Here is an 11,796-nt window from a genome sequence, read left to right as displayed (position 1 = left end):
TTCTGGCTAAGACCTTGGAATGGGCTGAATCGTGTCCTGGCAAATTCGTGTGTTGAAGTCCTAACCCTCAGCACCTCAGAATGTGACTGTATTTCGAGATGGGGCCTTTGGTTAGTTCAAATGAAGTCATTAGGATGGGTCCTAATCCCATCTGACTGGTGTCCTTGTAAGGAGAGGGGATTAGGGCAGAGATGCACACAGAGGGGTGACCACGTGAGGATACAGCCAGAAGGTGGCTGCCTGCAAGCCAAGGAGAGAGGCCTCAGGAGAAAGCAACCTGTCCTCACCTGGATCTTGGATTTCTAACCTCTAGGGCTGTGAGAAAATAAATTTCTGTCGTCTAAGTCATTCAGTCTGCGTATTTTGTATGGCAGTCTGAGCAGCCTAGCACAGATCTGTTCGTTCTTCAAGACTCAGGTGAAACGTTCCTGTCTTTGGAAGCCTTCCGTGACCTGGCCCCTGACCCAGGCTGCCCTGTGCCCCCTCCTTGGGTGACTGTGTCATTGATCACCCAGTCCAGTGAGAGAGGCTGCTTTTAATAATTCCCACAGCACAGCTGATGTAAGTTATATCCCGGGCAAACTGGTGTGTAGGTCCTCTCCCTCTGTGCCCCTAGGACACCTTGCCATTTCCTCTGTGATGTCATGTAGCACGTTGTCAATAAATCTGGTGAACACCTCTCCCCACCAGTAAGGCCACAAGCCCCTCCTCAGCAGGCCTGGGCCCTGTTGCCTGGGTCCCCTTCACTGGAACAGTGGCTGGGACATTCCAGACCCTCAACACATGTTCACTGAATGTATGAACGCATGCTGTACAAACTCAATGACTCGATAGACTTAAGTTTTAAATCAGTAATCATGTTTATTTGTTTTTTTAAAAAATCTCCAAAGCATAGAAAGAAAGCAAAAGTGGACACAGTTCCACGGTTTGATGAACTTGTTAGCATTAATTTAAAACAAAGTGAAACAGGAGGGAAAGGAGCAGGGCACAACTTTTAAAAGAATGACGTAGCCCAAGGACAGGACATAAACTGATAAGAACCAAATAGGTCAAGATGGCAGACGACCTTCACTAGACCTTGAGCCTCAGTATACGCTCATTGTAACACATCAGCACACTAAATGACCAACCCACAGATGCCATGACAGTTCTGAGACCTACCATAAAGGCCGAAAAGTGGGCAGTGGCCCAATTCCTAGAAATCCACACCCCTTTCCCAAAATAGCTGGAATACTCCTCCCATTTATTAGCCTATGAAATTACCCACTCCTATAAAAACTGACAACCCCGGGGCTTCCCTGGTGGGGCAGTGGTTGAGTCCGCCTGCCGATGCAGGGGACACGGGTGCGTCCCCTGGTCCGGGAAGATCCCACATGCCGCGGAGCGGCTGGGCCAGTGAGCCATGGCCGCTGAGCCTGCGCGTCCGGAGCCTGTGCTCCGCAACAGGAGAGGCCACAACAGTGAGAGGCCCGAAAAAAAAAAAAGAAAAATCATAAAGATCAGGAAACAGAACGTGACGAGTGGACACCCAGGAGTGCCCTTCCTTCCTCACAGCGTCCTCCCCTCCGTGAGGTAGCTGTTCTCCCGATTTTGTGACAGTGATCTTGTCCTCATAGTTTATGCCCAAGCACGCATCCCTAAATAACACAGCCCAGCTTTGCCCAGTTCCAGACTCTGTACATGGGTGTACCGTGCTTGCTGCTTTGTTGCTTTTGGTGGCTCAGCATTGTGTCCATGAGATTCTTTCATCTTGTGCATATAGTGTTTTTTTAAAATAATTTTTGTAGTTTTACTACCTTTAAACACAATGCACTCCATTGCTGTGGAATATTCCTTCATAGGAGCGTGCATGGTTCATTTCTGCGTGCGCTTGTGATGGCCTTCAGGTTCTTTCAGGTTTGGCTCCTGTGGCTGCAGAATCCATGTCCGTGTGTCCTGGTGCAGGGCTGGGGGGTTTGTGTTCAGCTGGGAGGAGCACTGTGGGTCTGTGTGCACGGACTGCGCTCTCTGAGGCCTGATTGTTTCAGAATGGTTGCACCTCCCGCTGCGCACCAGGCTTTCCATTGCTCCACGTCCTGCTGATATTTGATCCTGTGCCTTCACGTCTGCCATTCTGGTAGGTGTACGCACAGTATTTTTCTTATGGTTTTAACCCCTGGGTTATTAGTGAAGTTGTGCATCTTGTCGCATTCATGGACTATTTCTTGTTGTTTTTAAAAAAGTTTTTAGGGCTTCCCTGGTGGCGCAGTGGTTGAGAGTCCGCCTTCCGATGCAGGGGACACAGGTTCGTGCCCCGGTCCGGGAAGATCCCACATGCCGCGGAGCGGCTGGGCCCGTGAGCCATGGCCGCTGAAAAGTTTTTAAAAGTGTGGTCAAGTACACATAACATAAAATTTACTATCTTAACCTTTTTTAAGTGCACATTTCAGGGTCATGAAGTAATTCGCACTGTTGTGCAAATCTGACCGCCATCCTCCTCCAGAACTTTTTCATCTTGCAAAACCGAAACAGTCCCCATTAAACACTCACTCCCCATTGTCTCTCCCTCAGCCCCTGGCACCCACCATCCTACTTTCTGTCTCTATGGTCTGACTGTTCTGGGGGCCTTGTATGAGTGGATCAAGCACTGTTTGTTTTTTTGTGTCTGGCTTACATCACTGAGCATAATGCCCTCAGGGGTCATCCCTGCTGCAGCCTGCGTCAGAACTGCCTTCTGTTTAGGCCGAATAACATTCCCTTGTATGGATGGACCATGTTTTGCTTCTCCATTCATCCGTCAATGGACACATATAATATTTACGTTCATTTCTCATGTCTTACGATATTTGTGGAATAACTTCAGAAAGTCCTATGAATCAAAAGTCATTTGCCACTAACTTCTTCCTTAAACATTTTATTTTGAAAAACATCAAAGATAAGAAAAAGGTAAGAACACATGTGAGCTTCACTTGTGTTCAGGAATTAGCGCTTTACGGTATTCACTTTATTCTCTGTGTGTGTGCTATGCGTGTGTGTGTGCCTGTTTGCATACCATGTATATGTGCTGTGTATGTGCATGGGTGTGTGTGTTTGCACACGTTAGTGTGTGCATGGGCATATGCGTGCATGTGCGTTCATATGCTAGTGTGTGAATATATTTGTGCTGTGCACGTGCATATGTTTGTGTGTGTGCTGTGCCTGCCTGTGCGCACACCTATGTGTTTGCTGTAACCACTTGCAAGTTGGCTGCAGACTGAATTGTGCCCCAGGTATGTCCGCACGCACGTGCCCTAACAATCCTGCGTAGCCACGTAAAGGTCACAGATCTCGGGGATTTAAATGGATGGAGCAGGATGTCCTGACACAGTCTGTCTTCCAGTGACTGTCACTGTCTCAGTAACATCCTTCACACCTTCTTTAAGCCCCATTTAGGGTGCAGCTTAGACCCCCATTACATTCAGTCACCTGCCCCAGGTCCCCTAAAGCTACAATGTCACAGTTGGAGAGCCCGGCCAAGGCTTGGGGTGCCCCTCCTGTTGGCCTGGCCTCCAGGCTCTGCACTTGGCTCCTGTGTTCCCATCTCTCAGCCAGGCCCCGACATGGATGGGGCCGCCACTCCTCACAGGGTCCCATCGCCCAGTCAAGGAGGTTCATTCTCCCAAACTCAGCATCAGGAATGGGGTGGTGGTGACAGCCCCCCCTGGGTCTCCTGAGACCCTGTGCTTTTGAAAGAGCAGGCGCCCTGCCCTCGGGGCTGGGGGGTGACATGGGGCCCACGATGGGCAGGTGGGTCTTCGGGTGGGGCGAGCCAGTGTGCAAGGAGTTCCGCGGTGGGTTCTCCTCTCCAACGGCTTCTGTGCCCCTACCTCTCCCCGTGCCTCCCCTCGAAGACAGCGCAGTACCCGGGACCGGAGCCATGGGAGCCGTCAGCCACCGCCCCCTCTACACGCACACGCAACACACGCACGCACACGCAACGCAATGCACGCACACGCCACGCACGCACACGCAATGCACGCACACGCCACGCACGCACACGCCACACACGCACGCACACGCCACGCACGCACACGCCACACACGCACACGCCACGCACGCACGCACGCTGCAGGGAAGCAGGACTTGAGCGCCGGGCCCTCAGCGGCCTTGAGCGCCCCGCCCGGAATCGGCCAGTGGAACGGACAGACAGGCTCTCCCGGCCCGGACCATGCAGGACTGTCCTGCCTGGGCTTCCAGTGTGGCTGCCTCCTTCTGGAAGCTTGGGACGCTGGAATCAGGCCACTTCCTGTCTGTCCTTGGAGGAGACTGGGCTGCACTACAAGAAGCTCCAGCCTCACCCCTGGATCCGGACCATCACGTGGCCAGAGAAATTGGTAATATTTTTGTTTTGTCTGTTGAAGTGTTTAATGACAAGGATTTTGTTCAGTTTCCTGATGTGGGTGTCCAAAGATGAGAGACCCCATGTGTGTGATCTGTGCCTCCTAGGAGATAAGCCCTAAGCTAGTTTAAACCTGACCAAGTTCTGTGTACACGGTAGATTTAGACCTCTCCGTGTCCTGTCTACTGATTATGTTTAGAGTTGACCATGTGCTGTCTATAATGAGAACAATTAGACCTGTGTTCTCTGTACCTAGGACTATGGGGACCAGGGTAGAGACCCAGCCAGACCTGAGTCCTGGAGCTTCAAGGGGGACGTGGAGACCTTGATAGAGACCCAGCCTGGCCTCAGTCCTGGGAGCTTCAGAGGGGGAACATGGACACCTGGGTAGAGACCCGGCCTGGCCTCAGTACTGGAAAACTCCGTGCCTGCATCTGAATGTCAGTGCTTAGATGTCTGGGTCTGGAGCTGAGGTGGGCTCTGGGTAGCAGCGCTCTGCCCCGAGTGTGGTAACCTGACCCTCCCAGCCGTCAGTGCTACGATCAGGGCCTTAGTCTTTACCCCACGAGGTTCCCCTTCCCTGGGGCTCATGGAGATTCCTCAGGTGGACTACTTGGATATTATCCCAATTGGATATTATCCCAATTATCCAAGTCCGTGCATCGCAGGTAGGCAGGCAGGTTTATCTGGTGAACTGATTGCAGGGCACGCGGATCTGGGCTTAAGGCCGATGGGCAACAGGTGAGGCTGCTGCTGAGCTCTCCTTACAGTCTACCATCCCTACTCAACAGCGTCCAGAGCTGCCCCTCGGCTTTCAGCCCTGCTGTCCCGGGTGTTTTCTCAACACCTCAGCGAGACAAGAAAGGACCGAGGCTGCCAGCAGCAAGGTAGCGTGTTCAACTTTAGCATGAAAGCTTTAAAAACAGTTAAAATCACACAGAACCAAAGTGAAAAGAGGAGGACTTCTCTGGGACAAGTGTGGGGAGAGGAGGCTGGCCCTACACTTCTTTCTACCGTGCCAGGAGGTCCCAGGAGCCTGGCTCGCTTCTGCATTAGGGGGCCAACCAGCAGAGCCATGGTGTCCTGACCAAGGGGACGTGTGAACCCAGGTGCAGGGTCTGGGGAGGTGGGGTCACCCTGGGACTGTGGACATGTGACCCAGGTGGAGGGGTCTGGGTAGGAGGGGTCACCTGTTGAGAGAGAATGTGTGACTTTAGATGCAGGGTCTGGGGAGGTGGGGTCACCCTGGTGAGTGTGGATGTGTGGCCCCAAGTACAGGGTCTGGCGATTGTGTGGGTCTCACCCCATTTGCATGGGTCAGGATCACGTGTACGGGGAGACCCCCATATCTTCTCTTTGCCTGCAGTGGTTCTTGTCCCCTCTGAGATTTCCAACATCTGAATTGAGGGTGTTACCCTGATTAACCTGTGGTTCCTTTTCTGCTCTTAATCTTGTCAAATTCATATGAGGTCAGGCATGTTTGAGTGGGTTGCTGCCGTGTGTTCTGCTGAGTGAATACCCTTGGTGGTATCTCATTAATATCATAGCATATCATATGTCTAATCTATGGGGGTCACCACTGTCTGGGTCCCCCTGGACAGAGGTCAGGTGAGCACAGACTAGCCCCCCTAAGGATGGTCCCCCATTTGCCATGTGAGGGTACCATGATGGCGCCCGAGGTGGGGGACTGTGCTTGGGCCTCCGACATTTGTGATGAAGGGGAGTCCAAATGGAATCTCAATAAGACATTATTTTAAGAATTTATTTTAAGTGAAATAAAACACACGTCACATACCCTTTACCATCATCACCGTTTTAAGTGCACGTTTCTGAGGCATCAGATATATTCACCTTCTCGTGGAGCCATCACCACCATCCCTAGAACTTTTCATCTTGCAAAACCAAAATTCCACAACCATGAAAGTCTCACTCCCCATTCCCTCCCCCTGCCCCTGGTACCGATGTCCACTTTGGTCCATGCGTTGTTGACTCCAGGGCCCCCGTTTGAGTGGAGTCCTGCAGTGTTTGCTGAAGGATCATTTTGGAAGAGTTGACTTTCAGTCTGAAGCGCTGCCTGTTTGCATCTGAAGAATCTGCATTTAGGGAGAGGTGTATGAGGAAGGGGGTATACGAGGGACAGGGTGTCCAGAGTGCAGGTGAGAGGTGCCTGTTGGACCCTCTGGTCACGTCTCTTGGGCTGTGGCTCATCTGCATCATCACTGTCCCCACGCACCCCTGGTGTGTTGTTGTCTGAGAGAGATTCCCCTGGTACCCCTGCTATCCTCCCCTCGTCCTGCTGGTTGGGGAGGGGACTGCTTGCTGGGTGGTCTCTGCTCCTGAGGCAGGAAGGACCATGCAAGGCAGACCCGCAGAGTGTGGGGTGTGGTCCCAAGAACATGGGTCCACATAGGACACAGCACTGGGACCTCACAAGTGCTCTGGCTACCTCATCACTGACAGGGAATGTTCCCAAGATCTCACTCAGGAGGGCGTGGTGGGCAGCCTGGGACCCCGGAGGCCCCGTTCCTATCCTGGAGCTCGGAGAGCATGTCCCCCATGGACTTTGGATTCACCCCGTGTCTCAGCCATACCCCTCTGTCCTGTCTTTGAACACAGTAAAACGACCTCTACTAATCATTGTCCACGATGTAGGCTTTGTCCTGTCAATGTTAGGATCCTTTAATTTAGGAGTTCTGACATAGCAGCTGTTTTTTAGACCTAAAGAAGGAACAGCTCATGAGTATAAAACATTTTCAGATGAAACTAATATTCGATGACTATCTCTATACAACTCAGTTGCTGACTTCTATTAGTGATAATTCTCCTGGTGTTAGATCTGATGTGGGGAGCTGGCAGGCTCTCTGCACTCTGAGTGCCTGTTCTTTCACCAGAGACACGACTCTGAACCCAGAAATACCTAACTTAAATCTTGGTCTTGCCATTCTCAAGTTGCATGCCTTTGTGAGTGTTGGAATCTGGAAAATGGAGCTGGTGGTAGTGGACATGGAGCCTGTAAAACCAGTGGGATTTGGGTGGGAGGGCTGGTAGCTGATACAAAGTACGTTCATGGGTTGACATCTTGCCCTACAGTAAAAGTATGATGGGCCAACAAGACAAATCCTAAAAAGCCAGTGAACAGGACTCATACTATTCCCATAGAGCTGAAAGGCTCTTTTTGTCCTAAATAGTATGCAATGATATGTGAAATGATTCCAAACCCTGGTAGGCTACAATTACAGACTTGAGGGTGACCAAAGAATCAAAATAGGTGTTGGTATAGGACTGGAGCTCCTCCTGCAGGGTCAAAGAAAGTAGTGTTGAGATTTCTGTTTAACAGTGTGGCAATTCTGGCTGCTTGGACTGAGAGTGATAGTTATAGTAATATGGCTACAGTTGGGGCAGATCAAACAAATACTGGTGTTTGGTATTGGGATATGATTCCTGGTTTTGTATTAAAGACTATACTAATAAAAGTAATAATACCAAGAATTGAAGAGACACCTGCTAAATGTAAGGAGAAAACGGTTAGGTCGACAGAGGCTCCTGCGTGGGCCAGACTGCAGGCTAGAGCTGAATATACGGCTCCACTGGTACCAGAACCAGCTTCTACTACTGGTGATACGAGCAGGAGTGAGAATGATGGGGGAAGTAGTCAAAGTTTATATGGTTTATTCGGGGAAATGCTCTATCAGGTCCCCCAGTTACTAGTGGCACAAGTCAGTATTCAAACCCTGCAATCATAATGGGTACAACCAAATCTGTAACATAGATTACATAGATACAGAAAATTATTACAGTGCAGGGACTGTATGACTACGTTACAGGTTTGGGCATCTCCGAGTAGTGCTCCAGGTTAGCAGAGCTCAGCCGAGATTAATAGACTGAAGGTGGTTTGTGCTACCCAGCTCAAGCACCAGAGAGTAAATATACAACGTGATATCTTTGTGATTTGTTGAAAATAATCCGCCGTTTATGAACAGAGGTAAAATGACTGAGCTAGCTTTAAACTGTAGATCTAAAGACAGAGATTGAGCCCTCTTTTTGCCAAACCCTGTGGTGAATCAACAAAGTGAATTGTAACTTCAAAGAAGCAGCTTCAACTCCGCCGGTGCTTTTCCTGCCTTTTTTTTCCTTGATGGCAGAAGCAGATTGAAGCCAGTTGACTAGAGGATTTGCCTGTTAACTAAAATTTCCTAGGGTGGAAGCTCATCAATCTAGTAAGGATATGTCTTAATTAAAATGTTTGATTTGCATTCAGTTGATATAGGATAGTCTTGTAATCCTTAATTCTATGAATTAATTAAACTATGTTTCTCAGGGCTTTGAAAGCTCTTGATCTAAGCTACCCTAAATTCCTAGTCCGGCACTGATAGAATGGGTAGTTATGTGTAGTAATCGTGTGGATATTATGATTGGTAATGATAGGAAGGTTATTTCTTTGTATGTTCAAATTGTTTTATTTTTCTGTTGCTTAATGAAGGGAACATAGTTAGTGACGTGGAGTATGTCAGCTGCAAGTAGAAATATATGTTGAGGACGGCCATGATGGTTATCAGTGTTGGTAGAATGATGTTATCATTTTTGTTATCTCTCGGATAATTATTCATTTGGGTAAAAACCCTGATAGTGATGGGTGATGTCCTAATGATACTATAATGGTGAGGCAAAGGATTGTGATGGGAGGAGTTTTATCTCACGTGTGTGATAATGATACTCTTGTAGTACATGATCTGGGCATAAATAAGAAGAAGAGAGTGTTGTTATGATATAAATTAGTATGTTTAGGATTGTTACAATTGGAATATACTTTATAATAGCTGTTATTCATCCTATATGGGCAATTGATGAGGAAGGTGTAATTTTTTCCAGGTGAGTATGGCTAAGTCTGCCTCAGCCTCCAGCTATGATTTATAATATCACTATGATTAGTAGTATATTTAGGTTGACGGATGGTGACATGTGATATAAAACTGATAGGGGTGCAATTTTGTCAGGCTGATAACATCAGGCCTGCTGTTCATGGGATGCCTTGTGTGACTTCAGGCACTCAGAAGTGAAATGGGGGAAAGTCTCACTTTTGTGACAACGGCTGTTATGAAGGTGGATGCTGCTGGATTAAAGATTTCTGTAATTCATTGTGTTCCTTGACCAGAGTATATTAGCTTAACAATAATAGCCTTTATAAGTAGTATTGATGTGGTGGATTGTTTTAGGGAATATTTGTTGGATGCTTCTGTAGCTTATGAGTTCATGTTTTTATTAGAATGGGGATACCATTAACCAGTGTGAGCTTCTTATACAATTATATTTCCTGAGATAATAGTCAGTAGAATGATAGTAAAAACAATGAGAGTTTATTAGTACAAGAAGGATATACGACTACATTTTGGGGGTGTGGGCCTGAAGCTTACTTAGAGAACCTTACTATATAGCATGTGGTGTAATGTGGTGGCATGGAGAACGTACGGTTCTCAGGAGTAAGTTCAGTTCCAGGAATACAAGTGTTTAAACCTCTATCATTTTCTCTATCAAAGTAACTCTTTTGTCAGACATATTTCTTAAGTTTGTGGTGGGTTGCCTGATGTGATGACAGGTAATGTGATTAGCCCTCTGATATACATAGGGCTAATGTTAGTAGTAAAAATTTTTAATAAGAGATGTATAAGTTGATCGTATCAAAATTGTGGGTAGGATGCTCGAATTCATAGAAAGGAGATTGTTAGATGTGTTTTAATGATGACATGGGCTGTATATAATTCTGGCATGAAGGGGTTGTGAAATGCTCCTAAAAATAGATAGCTGTGAAAATGTTTATTATAATGATATTGACATATTCTCTAGGAAGAACAGGGCGAATGGGCCTGCTACATTTTCTACATAGAAGCCAAATACAATTCTGTTTCTGTTAAATCAAATGGGGCTCTGCTGGATTTCTGCTAGTATAGAGATAATTCATATTTTGGGTAGGGGTCAGGAGAAAATTAGTCACAGGCGTTCTTGTGCCATAATTACTGTTGAAAGTGCCAATGATCCATTTATCAGCAGGACTAATAAGAGAATAACTGCTAACGTTACTTCATATGAGATTGTGTGTGCTACTACCCATAGCTCTCCAATGAGTATTTTGAATCTGAAGCTCATCCAGATCAGAGGCTAGAATAAAAGGCTATGCTTGATATGGCTAATATAAATAGTATGCCTACATTTATATTAATTAGTGGATAACATATGGGAAGAGGAATTCATGTAGTGAGAGCCAGGGTTAAGGTTAGCACTGGTGCAATAATATATAAGTTGATGATGTTGATGGTCATAGGGGTTCTTTAATAAAGAATTGACTGCGTCAGCAATGGGTTGCAATCATCCATGGGGGCTGATGATTGTTGGCCCTTTCTAGATTTGTATATAGCCTGGGATTTTCCATTCAGTTAATATGAGGAATGCTATGGTGAGTAAAATTGTGTAATTTGTGAAAAATGTAGATTATAAACATATTCTTAGGAAGAGGACTTGAACCACTGCAGATAAATGTTTCAGTTTTACATAATTACCGGGCTCTGCCACCCTAACAAACCCTGTTCTACAGTAGGGTATGTATAAATTAATTGAATGTAGATTATATCATCATTTAGTTTGAAGACATTTTGTATAGTAAGCCGTATTTCTCTTGTCCTTGCATACTGGGAGAAATCTACATATAATAGACAGAAACCAACTGGGATGACTTCAGTCTGAGCTCAGATCAGGTAGGACTTTAATCGTTGAACAACAGACCATTAATAGCAGTCACACCATTGAAATGTGCTGATCTAACATCAGGTCATAACCCCTATTGTTGATAAGAACTCTAGAATACGATTACACTGTTATCCCTAGTTTAACTTGTTCCATTGATCAGTGTTTTAAAACAATGGGTGATAAAGCATTTTGATTAGTTGGTCTAAATTTTAATCACTGAGGTGGTTTTTTTTCTCCAAGGTCATCCCAACCAAAATTGCTAATTCATTGAAAGCTACATTGTCCCTTAGAGTTCAGTGGTTTACTTTTGTTTTGATTAATTAATTAATTAAAGCTCCATTGGGTCTTCTCATATTATTCTTGCCTCTTCACGGGAAGGTCAATTTCACTGATTAACAGAGACAGTAAAACACTTATTTGAGCAGTCATACAAGTCCTGTGTTCTGTATATATCTGTTATGTTTACTTATCTGAAGTGTCATTCAGGTCAGTGTTTTCTCATTCATTTACTATCTGGATGATCTATTCAGTGTTTACAGGTGGGGTATTGAAGTGCTTTACTATTACTTTATTGCTTTTTCTCCATGCAGTTTATATTTGCTTTAATTATTTACATACTCTGGTATTGGGTCCATGTATATTTACACTTAAAATTGTCCCTTGATAATTTGACCCCTTTATCACTGCATATTAACATTCCT

Source organism: Mesoplodon mirus, assembly GCF_964341445.2.
Source record: "Mesoplodon mirus genome assembly, chromosome: 14".
Taxonomy (NCBI): Eukaryota; Metazoa; Chordata; class Mammalia; order Artiodactyla; family Ziphiidae; genus Mesoplodon; species Mesoplodon mirus.
This window is presented reverse-complemented; position numbering follows the sequence as displayed.